Source organism: Canis aureus, chromosome 38, assembly GCF_053574225.1.
Source record: "Canis aureus isolate CA01 chromosome 38, VMU_Caureus_v.1.0, whole genome shotgun sequence".
Taxonomy (NCBI): Eukaryota; Metazoa; Chordata; class Mammalia; order Carnivora; family Canidae; genus Canis; species Canis aureus.
Genome location: NC_135648.1, coordinates 22587240 through 22607552, shown reverse-complemented (window position 1 = coordinate 22607552; position 20313 = coordinate 22587240). Strand labels below are relative to the sequence as shown.

The following is a 20313-nucleotide window of genomic DNA, read 5'->3' as shown; positions in this document are numbered from 1 at the left end:
CGCGGCCGGGAGCAGAGAGCATCCTCCGGCTCCTCGCCCGGGTCCGTCTCGGCGCGCGGAGGGGGGGCGCGGGGGCGCGCACGCAGGGCGGGGGCGCGCGGAGGGAGGGGCGCGGGGGCGCGCACGCAGGGCGGGGGGGGCGCGCGGAGGGAGGGGCGCGGGGGCGCGCACGCAGGGCGGGGGCGCGCGGAGGGAGGGGCGCGGGGGCGCGCACGCAGGGCGGGGGCGCGCCGGCCGCCCGGGGACGCGCACGGGCCGGTCTCTGCCCTAATGCGGCGGCGGGCTGCGAGCGGCGCTGCGGGGGCGGCGGGGGCGGCGGCGGCGGCGGCGGCGGCGGCGGACGGCACCGACTGCGCCCGGGGCCGGAGCCCGCGCCCTCGCAGGTAGGCGAGCGCGGATGCCGGGGGGATGCGGCGCGGCCGGGGGGTCACGGAGACCCATCTAGCGACACCTCCTTGTTCCCGCCCCGCTCCGCCCGGCTGCATCCCGACCTGTCCCCATCCCCCTCCGCCCACATCCCCGTCCCTTCTCGTCTCCGCACCGTCACCTGCTCCGAATCCATCCTGTTCTGCGGACATCCGGGCCCACCCGGTTCGGCGCCCACCCCCTGCCCACCCCAACACCTTTCCGTCTCATCGGCCGCATCCCCTCCCCCTTCCTGCATCCTCGACCTCTTCCCCTTGCCTCTGTCCCTCCCTGCCTCCTCCACAGCCCTGCCCCTGTACCTGTTTACCTCCTCACCCTACTTTGAATGACTCCATCCCTTCCATCAGCCCCTCCCCTTGGCCTCCCCTGTCCTGGTCTCCACCTCACATCCCCATCACTCCCTGTGGCCGGCTCTGCTCCCTCGGTCTCTGTCCTCCCCAGGTCCCCCTTACACATTCCGTCCCAGGCCCTTCCCAGCTGCCTCTTGGTTTCCTCCTGAACCATAGTCTCTCTCAAGAACCCCGTCTTCCCCTCCTTGGCTGTTAGCTGGCCCGCCACCCATCACCTTTCCCACTTGCCCTTCCTGGTGCTCTGTGTCGCTACAGGGCTTGTACGGAGCCCCATCACCTGCCACAGGGCCCTCCTTCCCTGTCTGTGGAGGCCTAGGGCTCTGAAGGCCCAATGTACTCTGGTTGCAGAATCCACTCATAACCCCTTTCTGCATGTTTGATCCAATTCATAGCTTGAGGATGCAAGGTGCTGGGGGTTAGCAGGCCTCTTATGTGCCTCCTCGGCCACCCTCTTCCCCTGGCTGTTCAGGTTTGTTTCCTAGATGGACTGGGGGGAGGGGATGCTAAGCACAGGGAAACTAGGTTGGGCAGGAGTCAAGGTCCAAGGGAATGGCTGAGGACCTCTTCCTGGTCTTGCTCTGAGTCCTGGGATGCAAAGGCCTGGATATGGAGCCCTACTGGAGGGTTGGAGAATTTTGGATTTTAGAGAGAATTCTTCCTCAGCCTCCAAGTCAGCACTTTGGCATCAGGAGCTGTCATGAGTGTGGCCCATGGGCTGGGCTGAGAGCGGGCAGAGTGCTGAATCACTTAGACTCTGGTCCCCATGGCAGCCCCTCTCCGACCCTGAGCCAGGTTCTGCTCCTGATCCCTTCCTTGGCACTTGGCAGTGGGTTGTGTGTGTGTGCGTGTTGGTCAGAGATGCCTCTTCCCTCAGTCTGGAGGAATGGATGACAGTGCCCCTTTCCAGCCTGCCTGGGATGAGGGCCTGGTGTTTCTTATCTACCCTTGGAACTGTGGTGAGCCCTGCTGGGGCCCAATCAGATCTCCAGCAAGGGCAGACTGCAGGCCTTTGAGACATGGTTGGGCCGGAGTTGAATTGTTTGTAAGGGGCCAGAGCCTGGCAGGTTCAGAATGCACCAAACTTGAGGCATAAGTAGGAGAAGCCCAGGGGAAATGTGTGTGGCAAGTGGAATCCCCTGGGGATGGGGGCCGTATGAGCTGTGGGAGTGGGCAGCAGGGAGAAGAAGGAAGGCAGAGGCTTCTTCTCCCCTCTGGTTTGGGGATGATTGGATCCCATTGAATTGTACTGCAGGAAGAATTGAAGGAAATTGGGGGGGGTGTCATTCTAATCTTTTGTCTTGACTGAGTTGGCATTTCTTTGTGTGTGTGTGTGTATGTGGAGGAAACTGGTGGGTTTTCTTTTTTTTCTTTTTTCTTTTCTTTTCTTTTCTTTTTTTCTTTTTGGTCACGCTCCTGAGGGATTAATATCTTTCCTTTTGGATTCACCTGAAAGTGTGTGTGTGTGTGTGTGTGTGTGTGTTGTGTATGTGTGTAGATAAAGAATGAGAATAACACAAATGAGGAAAGAGACTCGTTCACATTTAACCCCACAAATTGTGTTTTCCCCTCAAACAGGGAATGGCAGCCCAATTCCTGTCTTGGAAACCTCAGCTAAATCCCCAGGGCTTAAACTGAAGGTTAGCGTACATTGCTGATGGGTTCTGTCCCATTTCTGTAAGGATCCCTCACTTTAGAAATCCAAGTGTTTGGACTCCAGCTCTTGTGTGACAACCCTAAAGGGGACTTAGATACTGCCTGGCCCGGGGGCAAGGTGGGGGGACGGGGAGGGGTGCACTTGCATCTAGGGGGATAGCTATCTTCTGCTTTGTCATCTTTCTGTGCCCCCTCCCATCATAGGGGGTGGGGCGGGAAGCTTCCCGAGGCACTTCCTGGTTCCAAGAGGAGGCAGCACCTGGAGGGCTGCTTGGATTAAGGTTCTGCTGTTGAAATGCATGATTGGGGCTCAGTTTCAGTGGGGGATTCTGATAACAATGTACATATTTGCCAGTTTTGTGCAATGAATCTCACCCCACATCCCTTGTTTGGCATCATAAAGGCTAAGCAGGGATAAACCAAGGCACATAGAAAGAGGAGCTGGCTCCCCCCCGGGAGAGCTGGAGTAAGAGGTAGCTAGCTCCCTATGGGCCGAAGCAGATTGGCTTCCAGGGCTGCTTCTTTCAGGGGCGCATTGAGGAGGTGGCTGATGTCTGGGGTGGGGGAGAGTTCGGGCTTGGATATCTGAGGAGGAGGTACAGAGGAGGGTCCTTTTGCTGCAGTGACTGAGAGACAGAATTCCAAGGCTCCCATCATTCCGTTGTTGCATCTTGTTCCCTTCCCTTGGCACCACTGTCCTCCAAGACCATCCAAGAACTGGGATGTGAGGATCATCACTTAGTCTTTAGAAAAAAGAAATCCTTAGGAAGCCAGAAAGGAAGAAGCAGAGAAGTTCAGTCCTCAGTCTGGTTGGCCTGGAGGACATGGGGAGAGGGAAGTGGGAAGAATTTAAGGCCAACTACGTACTTTTTTTTATTTAGTGAATACTAAGGAACCCCTGCAATGTGCTGCTCTGCTCTGTGTGGGGATTGTAGAGATGAAAAGCGAGACAGTGTCTAGTCTCTCAGAGCTTCCAGGGTCATGGAAAAGAGAGACAAGTAAACAGACAAATACCATAGATAAGCTTGAGTGAGAACATCTGGACAAGGATGTTGAGCAGTGGATCTTTCTTTCCAGTGGTATCAGCCCCCTCTCTTCCAGAACCAGGAAGAGGGCTGGGTGATGCTATCCAGAATGGTAGGTCAGAGCTGGCCCTGAAGTTGACTGAGGAAAAGGGTGGAGGAGAAGGAGGTGAGATGCAAGATTTTTTTTTTTTTAAAGATTTATTTATTCCTTCATGAGAGATACAGACTGAGAGAGAGAGAGAGGCAGAGACACAGGCAGAGGGAGAAGCAGGCTCCTCACAGGGAGCCCGATGTGGGACCCGATCCTGGATCCCAGGATCATGACCTGAGCTGAAGGCAGGCACCCAACTGCTGAGCCACCCAGGTGTCCCAAGAGATGCAAGATTTTGCCAAATCCCTGGCTTCAAGGGGAAGGGAAATGTTCCTTGCACAGCTGAACCTCACTGGGTGCTGCTTTAGCTTGATGGGGGCAGGGCACCTCTAAGGAACTCTGGGACAAGATCAAGGCTACTCAACTCTCCCATATCTGCCTCCTAAGCCCTTGTATTTTAGGGGCAAATTGTGGTCTGGGTGTACTTAGAATGTTAGAGTCAAAGGAAAAGAAGCCCAAGGTCTGCCCTCCCGGAGCTAACTATCTGATAGGAAAGTAGCAAGTACATGCATAGATGCATGCTCAAAAATAAGATCAGTAGGAAAATTACAAGCTCTGATATGTGGGGAAGAGTCTTGGAGTTCTGGGGAGGTTGGAGTCAGGTGGGAGCCATCAGAGAAGTCCAGATGGAGGAGGGGAGGTTGATGGTGGGCAGGGGAGGGTTTTGAAGTTATACTCCTGTGCACAGGTCACCATGAACATCCATATTTGACCTGGGAAAGAATGCAAGGATAGACACACTCAGCCTTATCTATCCGAGGAGCACCCTTCTTCCCCACACACTTATTTTAGTTCATTTCATTAGTGTGTCCCGAGTCTTTGAATATATCCCAGGAAATGTGCTCGATGTTGGGCGTATGAGTGAGTTGGAGAGACAAAAATGAAAACAAATTAAAATTCAGTACAAGAAATGCTATAAGAGAGGGTGGATGAGTTCCTGACACTGTAGGAGCATGACTGAGGGGTCATGGTGGGCAGTAGGACCTGGAGTGATTGTACCACACTGTTTAGGTAGACCCTGTTTTGGCCAGAGCAGCTTGATGTCAAGCTTTTGAGCATTTACTCAGAATGTCTGCTAGAGCCCACACCTAGCTGCAAGGGCAGATGTTGGATGTATATGGCCTGGTCCTTGGGACTGTAGGGAAGGGCCCTGAGAGCTAACTGCTATGCTGGGTGCTTGAGTAGGCACTTCTAAAGCTTTGCTGACCTGCGGCACCAGTCAGATTGTGCCAGTCAACTCGAGAACTCTTGAGCCACCCTCTTTTCCTTAGATCTTGAGGCAGACCAAGAAAAATAGAAGTGTCGTGCTATAATAGTCATCATTATAGATTGTTTGATATGTTCTAGGCACTCTACTATGTGCTTTATATGCATCATTTCATTTAATCTTCATAAAGGTTAACTTTACAAAAAGAAGTATTGATAGAATTCTGGTTTTATAGATAAGGAAGCAGATTCAGAAAGGTTGTTATTTAAGATTGTAGAACAGGTAAGTTGCAGAGCTAAAATTTAAACCTATATTTGTTTGACATCAAAGTGTATGCACCGGGGATCCCTGGGTGGCTCAGCGGTTTGGCGCCTGACTTCTGCCCAGGGCGTGATCCTGGAGACTCGGGATCGAGTCCCGCGTCAGGCTCCCTGCATGGAGCCTGCTTCTCCCTCTGCCTGTGTCTCTGCCTCTCCTCTCTCTCTCTCTGTGTTTCTCATGAATAAATAAATAATTTTTTAAAATCTTAAAAAAAAAAAACCTATGCACCTCTCCTCTATATTATAAGAAAGGAAAAATAAAAGCCTGAGATGTTTTACCCAGTGGTCCAAGGCTCTCCAGGAAAATCTGTTAGAAAGGCGTAGTTAGCATGCATATTTGAGTACCTACTATGTCCTGAAGGATACAGAAGTATGGTTCCTGTTTTCAAATGGGGGAAATAAATAGAAACGTGACAATTCTTAGGAATCATATAAAACAGTATGTAATTAAGTCTTCAGACCCTGGAGAGTAGAACTTCAAAGGAAGGAGTGATCCCTCAATATGACTGTTGGAGTCAAGGGAAGTGATATGCATAGTAGAAACTACTCAGCCTTTGAGGTCAGACAGATTTACATTCAAACCTTGGTTCTTCCATTTACTAGCTGAGGAGCTGCAGCTTCTCCATCTGTAATTTGGAGATATTAATATGAACCTCCCAGAGATGTTGTAAGGATTAAATGTGATAAGGCAGTGAAGGCCCCAGCAGAATACCTGGCTGATAATAAATGCTCATCAAATGCTAGCTGCTTTTCACAGAGGAGATGAGAATGGAGTTGAGCCTTGAAGAGTTGGTAAAATTGGTAGAAGAGGAGAGTATTCTAGATGAGGGAACCCATGAGGTATATAAATAAAAACCTGATGGGTTCAGGTTCTCAAAGAAAGAAGTGACCTGCTTCATCAAGCCTGCTCACTCCAGATCCTTGCAGTAACATCCTACAGGAAAAGGACACCACCATGAAAAGCATGAGGGGCTTATGTTTTACTTCTGGCCCCCTCATTAACAGAGCTTAACTGTGTTTCTCTCCCTGTAAAACTACAAGATTGCTCAATGTCTCTTGTCTCAGAAGCTCATGTCTCTGGAATTTATATCATTGATTAATTTCTTGTGCCACCCTTCTTCCCCCAAATGTCATGCCTTGAGAAAGTTAGAGTGCTTGGGTTCGGTGGGCTCATCCCCTGGGGCTGTTATCATCCCCTCCTGGCTCCTGCAGCTTCCTTCTCTGGGAAGCAGCTGCCTGAGCATCTGCCTTCTCCTTCACCTGCTCCTCCTCACTCATCCCCTCCCAGGCTGGTCCAGCCCCTCCTGAAAGGCCTCCCTGGCAGCCCCTCTCCCTGTCATTATGATGCTAATCGTGTTGTTAATTTTTCTGAGATGCAGAAAGAAAGCCCCAATCTGTTCTAATGAATTTAATTAGAGAGGGGTTTGGAGGGCTTCAGAACCTCTTACCAGGATCACAATAAACAGAGTTAACGAGATAAACAGCCTGGGATCAGCAGCTCAGGGGTAGGAAGGGAGGATTTCCCATTCAGTCCTAGATAGAATGAGGAAAGCCCAGGCACCCAGAGTTGGAGGAAGGCTATGTGAGCTGTTGTCCACCATGTGGGCTCCCTTTAGGGCTGTTTCCATTGGCCTCTATTTCTGTCCTTCAGTGGCAGATGCGCTTTCAGAGAAGGTCCTATTATTGTCATCATCATTACCAAATATTTGTTGATCACCTCCTGTGTGCATAAGGAGTATTGCACCAACTTCTGGAGGCTCATGAGACCCTGTCTCCTCCCTAAATAGGAAAGAAAAGATACATTCAAATATAACAAACAATTGCTAATTCCAGACAGTAAGTGCTAGAAAATTGGCAAGAGATTATGTTGGGCTTGGGTGATCTGGAAAAGCCTCTTGTGAGACGAAGTACTTGAGATCTTGAGATAGCAACACTTGAAGACTTAATAATCAGAACTCCTGGAGTAAGAGCAGGGATGTGCGACGGGGCAGGGCGGGGAGGGGGGGGGGATCTTTGATTCAGGATGAATAAATGGTATGGCTTCGGTGTAGGTGCATGTAATACGGAGATGTAATTGGAGAGGACCCTGAATGCTGGGGTCTTTACTCTTCTAATCTGGCTGTGCTGGAGTCTTCCTGCTTTCCTTTTCTGGAAACTTAGCATGGCCAGCTTGGGGAAGGGCCTAAAACAGGATGGTTTCTGTGCTGAGCTCACTGTCCTGGATCTAGTTTAGGCCAACGGGGGTGGATTGACCAGATGCTAAGTTTTGTTCTCTGATCTTGTGATTTTCTGGGATGAGAGTGAATGGCTGGCAGAGCAATTCCAAGGACTTTTCCCGGTGAGAGTTCCTTCCTTCTTTACTGATGCTGGCCAATTTGCTTTGGCAGTAGCATTTTTTGCAGATATTCAGTGGAATCTTCCAGTTCCAGGGTCAGTGAGTTTCATAACTTGTCTCTTTATATTAATAAGAGTTCTCTGAGTATGTGTATGTGTATGTGTGCCTGTGCTTGTGTGTGCATGTTGCCTATGTTAGTGAAATTATTCCAACTAGATTCTAATTCTAGCTTGATCTTTATTTGCAACACAACAGTTGTTAAACATTTCTGGGCCTTAATGTCTCCATGTGCAAAAGAGGAAAAGTCATCCTTATTTCTTTTTGTGTGTAGGTCTGTAAACTGAATGCTTTGAGAGTAGGGTTTTATTTTTTTATTTTTATTTAAAAAATTTTTTTTAATTATTTTTATTTATTCATGATAGACACACACACAGAGAGAGAGAGAGAGAGAGAGAGGCAGAGACACAGGCAGAGGGAGGAGCAGGCTCCATGCAGGGAGTCTGACATGGGACTCGATCCTGGGACTCCAGGATATTGAGCTGAAATTTTAAGTCAATTCTCTGTCCCCTTGGAACTTCTACCTGTGAGACTAGCCAAAGTTTTATTTTGGGGCTTCACCAAATCTTTCACCAAAGATTATGCATTTTGTTATTTTCCAGAGCCTATCTGGACTTATACATAATTAATGAGAAGTCAACACTGCTGTCAGGTGTTGGACACTGTTATAATACCCATTGTGCAGGGGATCCCTGGGTGGCTCAGCGGTTTAGCGCCTGCCTTCGGCCCAGGGCGTGATCCTGGAGTCCCAGGATCAAGTCTCGCATCAGGCTCCCTGCATGGAGCCTGCTTCTCCCTCTGCCTGTGTCTCTGCCTCTCTCTCTCTCTCTCTCTCTCTGTGTCTTTAATGAGTAAGTAATCTTAATCTCTCTCTCTGTCTCTCATGAATAAATAAAATCTTAAAAAAATACCCATTGTGTGGTATATTTCCAAACATTGATGGTGACATGTTCTTTATGAAGCAAAATGCCTTTGAGGCCATAGGCAATTTTCCTATGCTGATGTAGGTGAGGACAGGAACTCGATCTCTTTCTGATCATTATCATACATTGGGTGGAATAGAAGGCTTTGGGACTCATGTTGGGAACTATATCAGGGTTCTCTGACTGACCTAAGCTCTGCGCTAGGCCTTGTAGGCATATATATATATATATATATATATATATAGAGAGAGAGAGAGAGAGAGAGAGAGAGGCCTTGTAGGTATATATCCAAAGGAATATATATATATATCTCTACCTATATAGGTATATAGGCCTTGTGCATATATATGCAACACATATTATGTATGTAATTATATATAATATAATAATTATATATATAATATATATAGTATGTGTTGCACCTGCAGCCAGTCTTCAAAGGCTCTACTATTTGCATGGCACATTTCTAGATGGCTTCTTGTTTTGAAAGAATCCTCAATTTCATAGAATGTTGGAGATGGTCTAATCCAAGATCATTATTTTACTGATCAAGAAACAAACTCAAAAGGGCTACATATATTGCACATGGCTCCTTGGCTAGTTGCTGGCAGAGGTAGTTCTTCCACATACTAAACTACCGGGAACTTTAAAAACTGCATATAAAGCTAGTAATTGTGCAAGAGAATAAGTAAATATTCTTTTTTTAAAAAAAATGATTTATTTATTTATTTATTTATTTATTTATTTATTTATTCATGATAGACACACACACACAGAGAGAGAGAGAGAGAGAGACAGGCAGAGGGAGCAGGCTCCATGCCTGGAGCCTGATGTGGGACTCGATCCCGGGACTCCAGGATCGCGCCCTGGGCCAAAGGCAGGCGCCAAACCGCTGAGCCACCCAGGGATCCCTGAGAATAAGTAAATATTCTTATACTAAAGTTCCCTAAAGCACTATCTAAACCAATAATACTTTGGGATATCAGAGAAGAGAGGAAGTTCATGTAGACTAAAGTCCTTTGGGAAAGTTTTGAAAAGAAGCAGGGACTGGTTTGGGGCTCTGGGTATAGGTAGGATTTGAATAGGTAGAGGTGAGGAAATGGGCCTTTCTGGTGGGGTAAGAGAACGTAATCAAAGGTTTATAGGAGGGAAGCTGTGGTCAGGCATTGCACTGGCCAGGCTGGAGCAGTGGAAGATATAATTGGAGGGAATGGCTGGGGTGGGACTACAGAGAATCTTGACCCTGACTGAGTAGTTGGTCAGGAGCATTTGAAGCGTCTTGACTGAGCTCGTTCCCTGTCTGGGGTGGTGTTTGAAAGGTAGTTACTTCTGAAGAGGTATTTGGGGAAACTTTTTCTTGGGTGCTGGCAGGGAGCTTGCTGCTGTCCAGGGTGCTGACCTGACTCTGAAAGCTTTTTCGTTCCAATGATGCCAGGTTAGAAGGTAAAGCCAGAGAATGTTTAGAGCAATTCAAAGGGATCTAGAAAACAATTCTGGCTGGGACTAGGTAGTGCGTGGGCTTTCTGGCATCAGCCTAGTTTACAGCATCTGATTTTGCAGTCTTTGTAATGAAAGCAAAAGTATGGATTGGGGGAACTAGTAAATGGCCCTTTTAAGGAGAAAACACGTGTGTGCACATATGCATGCTAAAATGACCCAATTTGTAGCCTTGTAAATTTTGCCTTAGAGTCTTTGTATTTATATGAGAATCTCAGCACATTTTTCTTTCATTCTGAAAACACACTCCCTAGGGCAGCCCCGGTGGCTTAGCAGTTTGGCACTGCCTTTGGCCCAGGGTGTGATCCTGGAGACCCAGGATCGGGTCCCGCATTGGGCTCCCTGCATGGAGCCTGCTTCTCCCTCTGCCTGTGTCTCTGCCTCTCTCTCTCTCTCTCTCTCTGTGTCTTTAATGAGTAAGTAAAATCTTAAAAAAAAAAAAAAAAGAAAAGAAAAAAAGAAAGAAAACACCCTCTACTCAACATTTTGGAGTATCTAAAACCTCTCTAGGGGGTGCCTGGGTGGCTCAGTCCATTAAGTATCTGACTCTTGGTTTTTGCCCAGGCCTTGAGATTGATCTCTGTTTTGGGCTTGTGCTCCTCCTCCCCTTCTGTTTCTCCCCCCACTCGAGCTCTCTCTTTCTATCTCTCTAAAATAAATAAATAAAATACTTTCAAAAATAAAAAAAAATAAAAGTTCTCTAACAAACATGGAGAGAGCAACAGAATTTCCTAGAATACCCTACTCATTAGGGTATTTTATAAGGGTATTAGGGTAATCCTACTCATTAGTTCAAATGAAGCACTTCAAAGTTCAATAGTAGTGCTGTTCAATAGAGCGTTCTGTGATGATAGAAATGTTCCATATCTGTACTGTCCAACATGGCAGCACTAGGCACATGTGGCTTCTGAGCACTTGAAATGGGGCTCATGTGAGAATTGAATTTTTAATTTAATTTAATTTAAATAGCCATGTGTGACTAGTGGCCACTGTATTGGACGGCATAGCTCTATAGTCAGAACTCTCGATGTTTGCCACTTACTCTTATATATTGGCCTATCATACCTAGACCTCTTTGACATAGAGCAAAGTGGACTTTTGAATGGGAATGAGCTTGGCACAATGCTGGGAAAGCCCCATGCTAAATTTGACTGGAAATCTGCTTCTGGCTATGAGTTTTGCCCTGGCTTTTTTATTGTCATGGTGAGAACAACCATACATGATGTACTGTGGTTTTCCTTTCTTTTTTTTTTTCTTTTTTTTTTTTTAATTTTTATTTATGATAGTAACAGAGAGACAGAGAGAGAGAGAGAGAGAGAGAGGCAGAGGGAGAAGCAGGCTCCATGCACCGGGAGCCCGATGTGGGACTCGATCCCGGGTCTCCGGGATCGCGCCCTGGGCCAAAGGCAGGCGCCAAACCGCTGCGCCACCCAGGGTTCCCTGTGGTTTTCCTTTTAAGGTCAGAGAGTATGCTCCTTGAATTCTGGCTGGGGTCCTAGGGACCTGATCCAAGACTTTTTAGAGCCTTGAATGGGCAAGCAATGCACTGTGTATGGCCCAAGAAACTTGGCATTGGGGTGAAGTGGCAGATAGATGATATGCTGTTGTGTTGGATGTTTGTGGGCATCTAGCAGAGAAAAGTTTCTGGTCTTGATCCATCTCCCCTTCTAGCTCTAGGCATATTTAAGTCCTGTTTATCTGGTATAGTGGACATGGCCCAGGATGGGGAGTCTAGGTGAGTAGTAGAGGTACTAGAGGGAAAAAATACTTAAAAATGCCAATCAATAAGTAAGAAATAACCTGTCAGAAGACTGGAGTAGAAAATTTCCATTGTGTTGGTATATGCTAGTGTACGTAGGTGTGCCTAACCTTATCACAAACATAACTTGATTTCCTTGGGTCTCTGGCCTTAGGCTTGGTACATTGAAATCTGATTTCCTAAAACAGAGGCCATGCTTTTTGAAGATGTGCCTTATAGTTTCTTATTTCCTCCTATAGAATCTCAACGTGCTGATGGTAATCCTTAATAAACGCCTGTTAGTGAGTAAGTAGCTCTTTGTTAGCCTGGAGCTATGAGTTTGACTTCAAGAAAATGTGTGCACATGAATACAAATAATATTTATTGAGCCCCTGCTGGGCGTAAGTCTCTGTACTTAGTACTGTGGGCAGTGACAAAGGAGGAGCAAGGATGGTTGCTCTCAGTCTAATGAGAGAGCAAAGGCAGGCATGTGTGAAAACAACACACACATACAACTGAGAGACAGAAACAAAGACAGAACTGGTAGCAGGGATAAAGAGCTGGGAGTGGGTTGCAGGATGCTGGCAGGGGCCAGATTTTCTGTGTGTCTCTGTCTGGCCTTCTCTCGAGGATTCCCTTCTTCATGAGGCATAGCTGGTACCAGCCACCTCCATGCCTGCAAGGACAGTGCTGCCTTTATGGTTGGTAGGGCAACTCGATGTCTCACTGGGGCTGGGCGGTGCTGTCCTGAGTGTGCCTCTTTCTCAAAGAGCACTTGGGAAGGGGGAGAAGAGTGTGTGGAAGGGGAAAAAACTTCTTTATCTTCTGGTCACTGAAATGGTGACAGGGTCTAGCTCTCAAACTTCCTTCTAGCCACAGAAGGGATTTGTTGGGACTCCAGCAGCTCCTGTACATGGAGTCCCATGATGCAGGCCCAGATGCAGCTCTGGGGGAGACAAGAAAAGTAGAGCTTGGTGGCATGGCTCCCTACAGTCACGTGATGCCCACCTCAAGGAGTATGCGCTGCCTGGTGGGGATCAGGTGGGCTATATCTATGTCCCAGCTGGGGCTAGGTGGGGGACTTCTTTGGTTGACTCACGGGAAGGAGCCTGCCCTTTCCCATCTTCTGTGTGCACACAAGTCACCAAGGATCTTGTTAAAGCGTAATGGCAGAATGATGAAGTCTGGGTTGGGCCCGAGTTTCTGCGTTCCTTACCAGCCTCCATGTGATGTCAATACTGCTTGGCAGCAAACCATACTCTGATTGGTAAGGCCCTATATATGGGTTCTTAACCTGGAAACATGTTAGTCTCACCCGGGGAGATTTTAAAAATCTACAGATGCTGGGGCCCACTCTACAACCAAATAACTCATAATCTCAGAGTTGAGTCAAGGCACTAGAATGTTTTAAAAGCCCCTCAATGATTCTGATGTACAGCCCAGGCTGAAAATCACTGGTTCTCTGGATGGCTTTTCTCTTCCCTCTGATACACTTTTTATCTGGCTGTGTCTTCCTTACCCCTAAGAGCCTGTAAGGTGCCTCAAGGGCACTGAATGTCTTATGTCAGATTATCAGTCATACCCTGCAGTCATCCTCAGTCAGCCTGTGGGTGGTAGGCTCAGCTGGTTACAGCATGATGTGTCACCATCTATCTCTCTGGCCACTGCTCGCATGCACGTACCATCAGCCATGAGGGATCAAAGAACGTGACTGGCTTAGAGGAGGACAGTTCTACTCTTGGAACAAGTCAGAGTGGGCATCCAGTGCCTAGAACCATGCCTGGAATCTAGTAAACTTTCAGGAAGTCTATATTGAATGGATGATGATTCCAGGGTGGGGTGGCAGAAAGGGCACTAGATTAAGGATCTGAAAACCAGAGGGATTAGGGGGTCTAAAAGAGTAGGGAAAATTATTTGACATTCTTTAGCTTTAATTTTCTCAGTTGCAAAATGAGAATAATAATGCCTAGCTAACAGGGCTATATAAATAGAAAATAATGTAGGAAAAAGGGCTCTGTAAATGTTTGTGTTATGCAGACAAGAGATTGTGTAAGAATTTATTTTTATTTTTTAAAAGATTTTATTTATTTATTCATTAGAGACAGAGACAGAGAGAGAGAGAGAGAGAGAGAGAGAGAGAGGCAGAGACACACACAGGCAGAGGGAGAAGCAGGCTCCATGCAGGGAGCCTGACGTGGGACTTGATCCCCCATCTCCAGGATCCGCCCCTGGGCCAAAGGTGGCGCTAAACCGCCGAGCCACCGGGGCTGCCCAGAATTTATTTTTAAAGTGGTGGGCTATACTAGAGGCTTGGCTTTTGTCATCTCATTGATTCATCACAACCCTTGGACTGGGTGTTATGATCCTGATTACACTGAGAAAATGGGGGCTCGAATGGGAACCAACTTGCCTAAGGTAGGACAACTCCAAGTGGCAGAGCTGGGATTGTATCTGATTCCAGAGTTTCCTAATCCTGGCACATTACCCAACAGGCAGCCCTGGCTTCCAGCATGGGCTGGTGGTCCCTTGGTTTGAGAAGCTTCCTTGTCTTGGGGCAGTCACTTGTTTTGAAGAGTGAGATAAGAGTCTGAGTATCTCAGAAACACCAGTCATTAGGGAATGTTAGAGTCTTGGCCAAAACTGCACTGTAAGGTCACTGCTCAGGCTTCCTCAGGCTCCAAGGCAGAGGCTGTGACACCTTTCCCTATAGAAGAATCACCATCTGTCCCCATGGTCCCCTCCCTGCTCGCAGAGCCACTGACTGAGCCAGCTCTCATCTCTTTTGCCTATCTAGGTTTTCCTTTCATTCTTGTAAAAAAAAAAAAAAAAAAAAAAAGGAAACACAAAGGAGGCAATCCCATGAGCCTCTCCTATCCACAGGTGTAGCATCAATAGGATTTTTTCATTACCTGGTGCTCGTGCTCCCCTTCTAGGGCGATGCAGGGGAGGGGCCCATCTCCTCCAGTAGCTTCAGCACAGAGAGGAGGTCCCAGTGTCTGCTGTCCTCCTGCCCACCTCTCTGGCTTTGGCAATGCTGTCAAGATAATAAGGACACGTCGTGGCAGAAGTCAGTCTGGCTAAGTTGTTCAAAAAAGAGGAAAGAGGGCTGATTTTTGCATGGTTTGACCAATTCCAGAGGGATCTACCTGGTCCAGGTGCTTATCTGTGTCTACCTGGGAGAGTTCTTTAACTCAGGGCCTTGTTGGGTATTAGCTGAGACTAACTGAATCCACACTGAGAAAGAGAACTAGAGGGAAACTCAAGTGACTTCACAGGCACTACAAATATCCCATGGTGGGCTTTGGATATAAATATCTGACTCTCTTCACTGAGATGTGACTAACTGTCTATTCCTATGTGGTCCACATTCATCCTTTTCTGTGTTCTAATTTGGCTGATTTTTCTCTTATGTAGTCCATGAATTCTGCGCTGAGATATTACTTTCCTGTATCAGGGCCAGGATTGCTGCATCCAGAACCTTCTTTGGCTTTATGAATTGCCCAGAGTTGACTTTTAAATACAGAGGGTTTATCCATTGTGTTGCCTCAGTATTTCCTCTGCTAAATCCTCATTTATTTTTTTAAGCCATTTTGGCTTTTTTCCTCTCTCTTTTCTCTTTGAGTATCCCTAGGGTTTTCTTCCTGAGAACTCTGCTTCCTGTCTGTGGTTCTGCATGGTCAGCATGCTGCCTCTCTGGTAGAAATAGATGCCCAGTTAGGCCCAGTCTGCAAATGAATCCCCTGTTGCTTGGAAGACTGGCTGCCCATGACCCCTTGCGCTAACACCATGCAATACCCCATCCAACTACAGGCGTCTGGAGTCTAAGTGCATCATCTCTCCACTCCCAAGGACACGTGGCTATTCCAGCACAACCTGTTCTGAGTATCTTAGCAATCACCATAAAACCTATTAGGCTTCTGGAGCTGGAATAGGTTTGGCTGGAGGGCCGGCCCCTAGGCCTCTGACCCTCTTCATTCTCCATCTGGCTGCCCTCAGATGTGCAGGCGAGGGAGGAGCCGAGGTCAAAGGAAATGTTGCAAAAGACTAAGAATGGTGTGGGGCTAAGTCCAGCTGGAAGGTTCTGGAAGGCTGGTGTGAGGAGAGGATCAGGGTCTGAGTAAGGCATTGGCCCCATTCTTAGACAGATTGGGAAACCCTCTCTGAACACATTTCCCAGATTGTTTGTGTTCTTATACCTTGAGAAATAAAGAGAGAGCTTTTAGATAGCACCCCCAAAAAGTTGCAGCTGGGGTTTCTGAGAGCAAGAATGCTTTGTTTCTCAAAAGGCTGGTGACGTGATCTGGTATCTACCCAGATGCTGGCATGTCAGGAACAGACCAAAAGGCCAAGGGCTACTCAGAGGTGGCTAAAGCTATTCTGCTAGCTTGGAGTGTGTTTGCTCCAGATCAGTTGTCAGCCTTCAAACCTTTCTTCCTAACCCAGGTTTGTTTTTTCCAGTTTCCATTGTAGAAAGCCCAAGGGCATGCATCTCGTCTTGGAAGGGGAAACTAGCTCTAGAGGAAGAGCCTGGGTTCAAGTCTGGCTCTACATTCACCAGTTGTGTGACCTTTGGCAAATTATTTAAGTCTCCCCTACTTTTCATCTGTAAACTGGGTTGTTAAGTGGTGCTCACCCCACATGGAATTGTTAGAATGAAATTAGATAATACACATGAACCCCTTTGCATAGCGCCTACCAGGTAAGAAGTGGCCCATGGAAGTGAGCTCTTGATACTTCCTAACCCCCTTCCTTATAGTAGCTTCATGCCCTACCTTATCTGCTAATGACTTTGGTGAGCAACAGATAATATTTTTGAACCTCAAAAAGGTGCTCAGTTGTAGGAAGAATTACAGCAGGAAGTAGGGGCAGTCTCTTCTGGTAACGTAGTTGTACCTGGTACTCTAGTTGACAAAGCACACCAGGCACCTGTGTGTAGTGAAGGTCACTAATTACACAAAGTAATAAAGGATAGATGCAAATGGCTGGTTCAGACCACAGAGCTCATGCAGTTTAGCAGAGAGAGTGCATACAATCTATGGTAACCTGAAGACTTCAAGGAGATTTACAGTGGAACCTTTAAAGATGGAGCTCTTGCTCTTTCTGCGCTCCAGCAAGCTCGTTAGGGAGTGTCTCTAAAAGGGAGGGGGCAGAAATTAGGAAGAAATGGGCAGTCTGGTTATCCTCAAGATCCAATTTCCTAATTTCACGCTGGCCACACCCACAGGGAAAAAAGATGGCAGGGAGGAAGGGTGACTTTTCCTTCCGAGGTTCAGAGATGGTGAAGAAGTCAATATAAGGTCAATTAGCAAAACAGAAATTGATGTGAGATGCACATCTCAGGACTGGGAATGAGAGTCCATTTCTCATAATAAACCATTTTGGTCCCCTTGTCTTGGTTCCTCTGATCTAACTGTATCCTTATCATACCCCTGACCACACTGAGTTAATATATCACTTTTAGATAATATTTCATTTCCAGGTGAGAAAATCAAAGCACAGAGAATTGAGTGGCCAGATGAGGAAGTGGCATGAATCAGGGCAGAACCAAGGCTGGGTCTCCACCTCCTGACTCTTGGCCTATGGATTCCTAGTCTAGCTGTCTCCTGGGCATCTCCTGTGATTCAGGTTTCAGCTGGTATCTAGCATAAGGCAGCCCTGGATCTCTAGGTGGGGGATGGAGAGCAATCCACCCAACACAAGACCTCTTCCAGTTCAAGCAGTTCTGGTCCAGAATACCATGTGACCATCACTGTACCCTCTCAGCTTTGGCTGGGTTTCAAGTCCTGGTCTCAACAGCCACGGGACTTGGTGGCCAGGCCTGGGAAGAACCCATTGTCTTCTTGCATCATCACTGGTTGTGTGGCTGCTGGCTAGCTTGCTTGTTCATTTTCTATTTGTTTTGTGTAGGCTGCTCTGAGCTCTATATTCAGGCACAGCTGGGTAGCTGGCACCTCCTCAACCTTTGCCCCAGTCTATCCTAGAATTCTCCATGGAAGACTGCTGGCTCTCTATGTATGTGTATGCATGCATAAGAGAAGAGGGGGAGAGGAAGATGTAAAGCTTCCTGAATAGTAAGAGATCTCTTTTTCCAGTGAGGCTTGGTTCTGGGTTGAGAGATCTAGGAGCCCCCGTGCTTTTCTTCTTGTAGATGTGTGTAAATTGACCATGGTTATCAGCCTGATTAGCTGTGGGAGGACAGGAGGTATGCTGTATTTAGGCATGAGTGGCCCATAACCTTTCCCATCCCTGATTATTGTCATAGCAGCAGTAGTAGTAATAAGAAGAGCAAGGTTAGAATAATGACAATCATCAGATATCCACAGCTTACTATGTGCTAGGTAACGTGCTAAGGGCTTTTGATAGATATCATCTCACTCCACACTTCACTTATGATGTATTTTCAGTAGCCTTGTTTTACAGGAAAGCAAAACCCAGATACTTGAGCGACATTTTCCTGAGGTCTCAGCTACTAAACTGTGCAGTTGGGGCTTCAAATCAGATCCATCTGGTTCCTTTTTTTTTTTTAATATTTTTTTTAAGACTTTATTTATTCATGACAGACACAGAGAGAGAGACAGGCAGAGAGACACAGGCAGAGGGAGAAGCAGGCCCCATGCAGGGAGCCTGATGTGGGATCGATCCCAGGTCTCCAGGATCACACCCCAGGCCAAAGACGGCACTAAACCGCTGGGCCACCAGGGCTGCCCTAATCTGATTTCATCTGATTGAGCTCCATGCTACTGTGAATGCTGAAAGCCTCTTACCAGCCACAAAGTTCACTGTAACTCTAGGCAGAGACCCTCTTCCTCCTGCTGGAGTAAGAAACACACAGGTCTGAGCAGCTGATAGGTTCTTTGGTTATGAGGAAGCCCTTAGTATCTCGTGTCTGAGCTTAGGGAGATTTTGGGACTAGTGTCAAGTCCTCCATTTTGCACAGAGGGGAGTGAAGGTCCAGGAAGTGTCTCACTCAAAGCTGTGCATCAACCCCAAGGCAAAGCCAGGAACAGAACCCACCCTCCCAACTGGTAGCCAGAATTTTCTCACCAGCTGTCTATTTGTAGAATACCTTTGCTGCCCCACACCCCTCCACCCACTTACCCAAGATGCCATTGTGAGACGGGAGGGAGGCAGGAGGGCCAGGCCAAATTATCTTTTTCCCACAGGGCTGCTGACTTGCTTTGCACTGCATAGGCTGGGAGGGTGTCCCAGCTGGCCCTTTCCCCCCAAATCCAGCAGCCTCCTTTCCTTTATGTCTCTTCACTCACTGATGCTCTTGGGAAGTCCGGGGGTTATAGAGGACTTGACTCCCTCCTGCCACTCCCCACCCACTGTGACTCATTCTTTCTAGAAAATTCTGCAAACCCAGGAGATTGAGTCACTCCTCCTGACTCCATGTTGGATGCACCTCCAACTCCACTTGAAGGCAGGCCACCTTATATTTTGCTTCTTTCCCTATGAGCAGTGGACATGAGGAACAAGGAGTGGTGGCAGTTTGTCAGGTCTGTCTGTCTGTCCTTTTCCAAGGTGAAAGCTCATAGGATCTCTGGGGGCAGAGGAATTCAACTGCATTAGTTACAGTTATGATGCCTGTTTCTTAGACTTGCATTTGGGCCTATGAAGAAGGCTCAGAGGGCCACAGCCACTGAGTGAGAAGATATGGCCTTATTCCTGGGCTGGTTGGCCTCAACCATTTGTGTCTGAGCCTTCCTACTGAGATCTGTGGGGTGTGGAATTATTTGTTGTAAGGTGCTCAAAGGAGTGTTTGGTGCTGCAAAAAGTCAGCAAGTGTTTGTTGTTGCCATCATCATCTCCTTACGCAGGCTGGGCTGGAAACTGCGGAGCTGCAGAGGACCTGAAAGGCAGGCTAGTCTGTGATGCTCAGACTTTAGCCTGATCACAGTTCCTGGAGGGCTTGTCAGAACACAGGTTGCTAGGCATCCCCCCCCCCCCACACACACACACACAGCTTCTGAGTCAGGAGGTCTGGGGTGGGCCTAAGAATATGCATTCTGACAAGGTTCCAGGTGATGCTGCTCTTGCTGGGTCAGGGACCACACTTGGAGAACCACTGAATCAACTCTTCCATTTTCACAAGCAGATGTCTGCTATGGCCTGAATGTTTATATCCCCCCCCCCCAAATTTATATTCCCAAGGTGATGATATTAGAAGGTGAGGCCTTTGGGAGGTGAGTAGGTCATGTGGATGAAGCCCTCATACATGGGATAATTACAATTATAGAGAACACCCTAGAGAGCCAGGTCACCCCTTCCACCAAGTGAAGACACAGTGAGGAGTCAGCAGTCTGCAGCCCAGAAGAAGGCCCTTGCAAAACCTGATTATGCTGGCACCCTGATCTTGGCCTTTCAGCCCCCAGAACCATGAGAAGTAAATTTCTTTTGTTTACCAGCCACTTAGTCTGGCATTTTGGTATAACAGTCCGAAAAGATGAAGACAGGGCCTGAGTGAAAACAGTAATGGTCTTAATACTACTTGGTTCCAGAGCTAGGATCAAACCCAGGTCTTCTGATTCTCAGTGTAGTGCTCCAAACATATTATCGATGTCCTGGTCACCTATCCCCTTGGGGCTGTCAGCAGCTGGGTGGTGAGGGATGGTTTTCCTGACAAATTAG

The 20313-nt window shown here is 47.6% G+C and overlaps 1 protein-coding gene across 17 annotated transcripts in view; it reads left to right on the top strand.

Annotated features, from left to right (window-relative positions):
• Positions 1–282: 282 nt before the first annotated feature.
• NFASC (neurofascin) overlaps positions 283–20313 on the top strand; it is a 181711-nt gene continuing 161680 nt past the window's right edge. For all 17 annotated transcript variants that reach the window (XM_077886753.1, XM_077886742.1, XM_077886755.1 and 14 more), the window contains exon 1: positions 283–383. The gene's annotated coding sequence lies outside the window, so the exon portion shown is untranslated. The remainder of the gene's footprint in view (positions 384–20313) is intronic.